Raw genomic sequence first — 6,000 nt, 5'->3', positions numbered from 1 at the left:
CGTCAGCCCATTTGTACATCCCTCCCACGTACTGAACAGTATGGACACCCCAAGTCAAACACCCTCCTATGGATTGTTTCAGCCAAGCAGTCGGGGCAGAGGGGAGATTCAGGGCTCATAGATGCAGGTGGCTGTGAAGAGGACTGTGCCTTAAATGGAAAATAAGGGGGTAAAATAAATGCAGGATAAAGTAACTTCCAGAGCTAGGACTGAAGAGAATTGTGAGAAAACAATTCACGTTCATTTTCCTGGGAATGGCAATGTCATTCTCAATTGCTCTGGATACCTCCTGCTTAAAACCCAGGGATACTAAAAAAGTAAATGTATATCATAATAATGAATAGCATAGGTCTGCTACAGGACAGAGACTCTCAGACTGGATTTTTAAAAGTTGATTTTTATTTTATCATAACTCAGAATCACACAAAAAAGTTGAAAGTAAAAGGATATAAAAAGAAAGTTTCTGTAGCAACATTAATGTCAGACCAAATAGACTTTAAAGCAAGAAAAAAATACAAGAATTACAGGGATAAAGAGGGTCATTACTTAAAGATATTATACCACGAATATATAGTAATAACTACATCTGCATGCATTTAGCAATATAGTCTTGAAATACGTGAAGCAAACATTGACAAAATTACAAAAAGAAATCAACAAATCCACTATTAGGGTGGGAATTTTTTTTTTTTACATAAACGTTCAGCAGCTATGTTTATAAGAGCTAAAAACTGGAAACAATCTAATGTTTATTAATATGTGAATGAATAAACAAATTGTGGTAAAATGCATACAATGAATACTACTCAACAATAGAAAGGAATTAACCATTGAGCCATGCAAGCAAATATATGAATTTCAATTATACAGAGTGAAAGAAGCCAGATTTTTAAAAAGAGTACATAATATATGATTCCATTTCTAATATTCTAGAACATGCACATTAATTCATAGTTGCAGAAAGTAGACCAGTTGTTGCCTAGGGATGGAATGGAGGATGGGGAGAAACAGGATTAAAATGAGACACAAGCAAACTTTTGGGAGTGATGGATGTGTTCATTACCTTACTTGCACTGATGGCTTCACACATATATCTCAAAACTTTTCAAATTGTATACTTTATATAGGTGTCACTTATCATATGTCAATTATACCTCAATAAGGCATTTGAAGAAAACATAAACATTGTGTCAAGTTTTCCTAAAAATGAAGAGACAACTCTGGCCCTCTGCCATGGGATTGCGTAACTCAAGTGCCTGCTTCTCGGCAGCATTCACCATTTCTTGGATATGAGCTAGTGTGATGTTTTATTACTGAGCCATATGGACCTTGGAAGTAGAATCTATCTTGGTCTTCCCCCAGCATGATGCCCAAGAGTGGGAGACTGTCTTATCTTTTTCAGGAACTCAAAGCTTAAGGAGTCAAAACTGAATAAGAGCGTAAGTCATTTTAATAGAACTTATTGTTGCATATTGACCTGAAGGACATATATAAAAGCTTGTGCCCTGAAACTGGAAAATATGTATTCCTTTCAAGAACATGTGATACAATATTTACAAAAGCAGACCATAAAACAAATCTCAAAAAAAGACCAAAAATATTGGTATAGGTTCTGTGACCACATGAAGTAAAATAACAATTCAACCTCAAAAAGATAAATGAAATTTTATTTGGCAAACTTTAAGTGCTCTCTTAAATAACTTATAGGTTAAAGAAAAATAATTATAATTATGAAAATTATAACCAAATAATGAAGTACATATGGAAATTTGTGGACACAGTGAAAGCAGTGTTTATTAGGAAGTGTATAATTTAAAATCTATTGATTAGAAAATAAGATTGGACTTTCAGCCAAGAAGGAGGTATATGTAGATACACTTTGCCACCTCACACAACCAAAGAAGGACAACAACCAATTTAAAAACAAAAAACAACCAGGACTGCCAGAAAATTGAACTGTATGGAAGTCAGACAACTAAGAAATTAAGGAAGAAACATTCATCCAGACTAGTAGGAGGGGTGGAGACAAGCTGCCGGGGTGGAGAGGACATGCGGTAAAGTGGTGGCTGGCAGTCCCGGCAGGTGAGGCTGTGGCTGGTGGACTGGGTGGTCCCACATTCGTGTGTGGACAAGCTGGGAGGAACAACTGGGGAGTGAGACAGACCGCACAACCTAGGGTTCCAATGTGGGAAACTAAAGTCTCAAAGTTTCTAGCTGTAAAAACCTGTGGGGGTTGCAATGGCAGGAGAAACTCCCAGCCTCACAGGAGAGTCTGTTGGAGGGACCCATTGGGTCCTAGAAATACACAAACCCACCCACCTGGGAATCAGCACCAAAAAAGGTGCAATTTGCTTGTGGGTAAAGAGGAGAAGTGACTAAAAGTGGGGCAAGAGCTGAGCAAGCAGCATTGTTCCCTCTCTGACCTTTCCCCCACATACAGCGCTGCAACACAGCGAAGTGGGTTGCCCCATCCTGGTGAATACCTAAGGCTCTGCCCCTTACAATGTAACAGGTGAGCTGAGACAAAGAAATATGGCCTAAATGAAAGAGCAGGTCAAAACTCCAGAAAAAGAACTAAGTGACAAGGAGATCGTCAGCCTATCAGATGCAGAGTTCAAAACAGTGGTAATCAAGTGCTCACAGAAATGATTGAGTACAGTACAAAATAAAGAAGTGAAGGTTATACAAAATGAAATAAAGAAAAATACAAAGGGAACCATCAGCAAAGAGAAGGAAATCTCAAATCAACAATTTGGAACAGAAGGAAGAAATAAATGTTCACCTGGCACAGAATGAAGAAACAAGAATTCAAGAAAATGAGAAGAGGCTCTTCAACAACTTTAAACATTCCAACATCGGAATCATAGGGATGACAGAAGAAAAAGAAGAAGAGCAAAAAATTGAAAGGTTATTTGAAAAAATAATGAAGGAAAACTTACCCATTCTGGTGAATGAAATAGACATGCAAGTCCAGGAAGCTCGGAAAGTCCCAAAGAGGTTGGACCCAAGAAGAACCATATGGAGACACATGACAATTAAATTACCCAAGATTAAAGATAAGGAGAGAATCTTAAAAGCAGCAAGGGAAGAGAGTTACCTACAAAGGAGTTCCCATAAGACTGTCAGCTGATTTCTCAAAAGAAACCTTTAGGCAAGAAGAGGCTGGAAAGAAGTAGTCAGAGTCATGAAGAGTAAGGACCTACATCTAAGATTACTCAATCCAACAAAGCTATCATTTAGAATGGAAGGGCAGATAAAGTGCTTCCCTGATAAGGTCAAGTTAAAGGAGTTCATCATCACCAAGCCCTTATTATATGAAATGATATAGGGACTTATCTAAGAAAAAAAGATCAAAACTATGAACAGTAAAATGACAGCAAACTCACAACCATCAACAACTGAACCTAAAAAACAAAAACAAACTAAGTTAACAACTAGAACAGGAACAGAATCACAGAAAATGGAGATCACATGGAGGGTTATCAGCAGTGAGAGGGTGGAGGGAGAATGGGGGGAAAGGTACAGGGAACAAGAAGCATAATTGGTAGGTGCAAAATAGACAGGGAAGGTTAAGAATAGTATAGGAAATGGAGAAACCAAAGAGCTTGTATGTACGACCCAAGGACATGAACTAAGCGGGGGGGGAATGCTGGAGGGGAGAGGAGTACAGGATGGAGGGGGATAAAGGGAAGAAAAAAATGGGACAACTGTAATAGCAGAATCAATAAAATATACTTAAAAAAGAAAATAAGATTCAATGTTAATGAGCTATATATTCAATAAAAAAATCAAGAGGATATTCAAAGAAAGTAGAAACAAAATAAAAGCAAAAATTGATGAATCAGGAAACAAACTCAAAAGCTGGTTTCCAAAGAGATTACTAACCTGACAAATGTAAAAAGAAAAATAAAATAACAAGATTCACTTAGGAAGAAGAAAGGAGGAAAGAGGTAGCCAAAACAGCCTTAATGGCAGCTGGAAGCCATATAACATGATAAAAACCTGAGAGAATATCATGTCCTTAGAAGAGACCAATCTCTCCCGCTCTTCCCAGCTGGCCCCAGACTGCCCATGTCTTATTTACCTTTGTATCTTCAAAGGTTGGCAGCTTGGTACATAATAGATATTCAGTGAATCTGCTGTATAAAATCAAATCCCCTTCTTAGGTAGACAGTCTCTGGCCCCAGTATTGGAGCAAACAGTCTGTGGACAGAGTTCTCAACAGAGTATCTACACATCACTATTTGTTCCTAATATTAAACAAAGCACCAAAATTTAGAAATAATATTCTTTAAAAAATAATAATCCGAGCAATTCAAGGCTATCCTTATATATTCTTCTCCCTTATTTGGATGAGATTGACCTGAACAGGAGAGAAAGGGCAGAGCCACAGCTGGGCCTGGAGCCGGCGTAGGGGCTGGTATTCATTGCCCAGAGCACTTGAGAAAGACTGTATCCCACGCAGAGCCTCCACACGGCCAAGGCTGTCCTGGGGGAGGCAGACTGAGAACCGCTGGTTGATAGTGACAGCTGGGCCCAAGTTTTCACGTGGCCAAGAAACCCAGGCCTGCCAGATTTTTGCATCAGTCTATGAAATCAAAGGAGTTGATCTCAGCTTTCACAAACACCCAGGTGGGTCAGAAGCAAGCTCGGGAACAGCAAGGTTGGAATGTTCCTAGCTGGAAATGGAAAAGGGCAAGGCAGACAGATGCAGGACACTGAGGTCTAGGATTTCAGGGGTAGCAAGGAAGCTCCTAACCACTTCCAAAAATGCCGCCCCTTCCGGGCACTGCAGCCTGAAACATTCCTTTGTGGTTCTAACCCTCATCTTGGCATTGTCCTTCAAGGAGAGGTCACCCCTAAGCCTTATCAGCCATTGCCAACTCCATGAATTTGAATATCATGCACTTTCCTGACCTGAGGTTAGATGGGGGCGGGTTGGGTGGAATGAGTTGAGGGCAGGAGGGCAGGAGGGCGTGAGGGTACTGGCTGCCTGAGGGGGAAAGAAGGAGGAAAAATTGCCCAGTGCAGAGTTCTGCCCAGGGCCAGCCCACAAACTGGGAGGAGGAGGAACAACTTCCAGAGCCCCAGCACAGCTGGAAGCCATGCGGTGTCCCTGGGTCAGGACCCCAGCACAAGCAGACCTGCAATCAGAGGGCGGAGGGAAATACACAGAGCAACTGGCTCTGCAAATAACAGCTTCCGGTGAACGCTCTGTGTACCGGACGCGAGGATGCACGATTATCACTCCATCAGTCCACCTACCAGGTCAGCAGCTCCCAAGAGTCTTTGAAAGTAAAGCCGGGCAACCCCAAAACAGTAGCAACAATCACTGCGAGGTGCTTTATGATACAGGGTGGGCTATCTCCGATAGCCTCACAACATCCTTTGGAAGTGTGTGTTTATGACTGTTTTTATTTTGCAAAAAGAGGAAACTGGTTCTCAGCAAAGACAAGAAAGGATGGACGGACCTGGACTTCTCAGTCCAAACCCAGAATATTTTACGCCTTTTTTCCTTCAAGTGTAGTCCTCGCACTAGCAGTTTCAGCCAACCTGTCAGCTTGTTAGAAATAAAGAATCTCAAATAGAGACCTATTGAATCAGAATCTGCATTTTAACAAGATCCCCAAGTGACTCACATTTAATACGCACATTAAAATTTGAGAAGCACTATTTCCACTCCTCATAACACCTGATGATCTACTTGAGTTACACAGTCGTGGGCAGGAGCAGGGACGGGGTGGGGGGAGGGAGGGGGCGAGGGGGCCAGAATCTCAGTATTTTAGAGCTGGAAGGGACTTGTCAAAAGAGCACCTGGACCTGGTTTATCATAGTGTAAATGATGATGCCAACAAATTTTCAAAACAAGTCTCTAGCAGAAATGAGGTGAAAACCCAAATCTCTCTTTTGTCTCAAAAGCCTTCATTATACCTGCCCTCTACTTTCCTTCTTCCTTCCTTCCTTCCTTCCTTTCTTTCTTTTTCTTTCTTCTTTCTTTCT

This window comes from Pteronotus mesoamericanus, unplaced genomic scaffold, assembly GCF_021234165.1.
Source record: "Pteronotus mesoamericanus isolate MK-2021 breed Mesoamerican mustached bat unplaced genomic scaffold, CSHL_Meso_final scaffold_21, whole genome shotgun sequence".
In the NCBI taxonomy this organism is placed as follows: domain Eukaryota; kingdom Metazoa; phylum Chordata; class Mammalia; order Chiroptera; family Mormoopidae; genus Pteronotus; species Pteronotus mesoamericanus.
The sequence above is the reverse complement of the archived record's forward strand: the minus strand, read 5'-3'. Positions refer to the sequence as shown.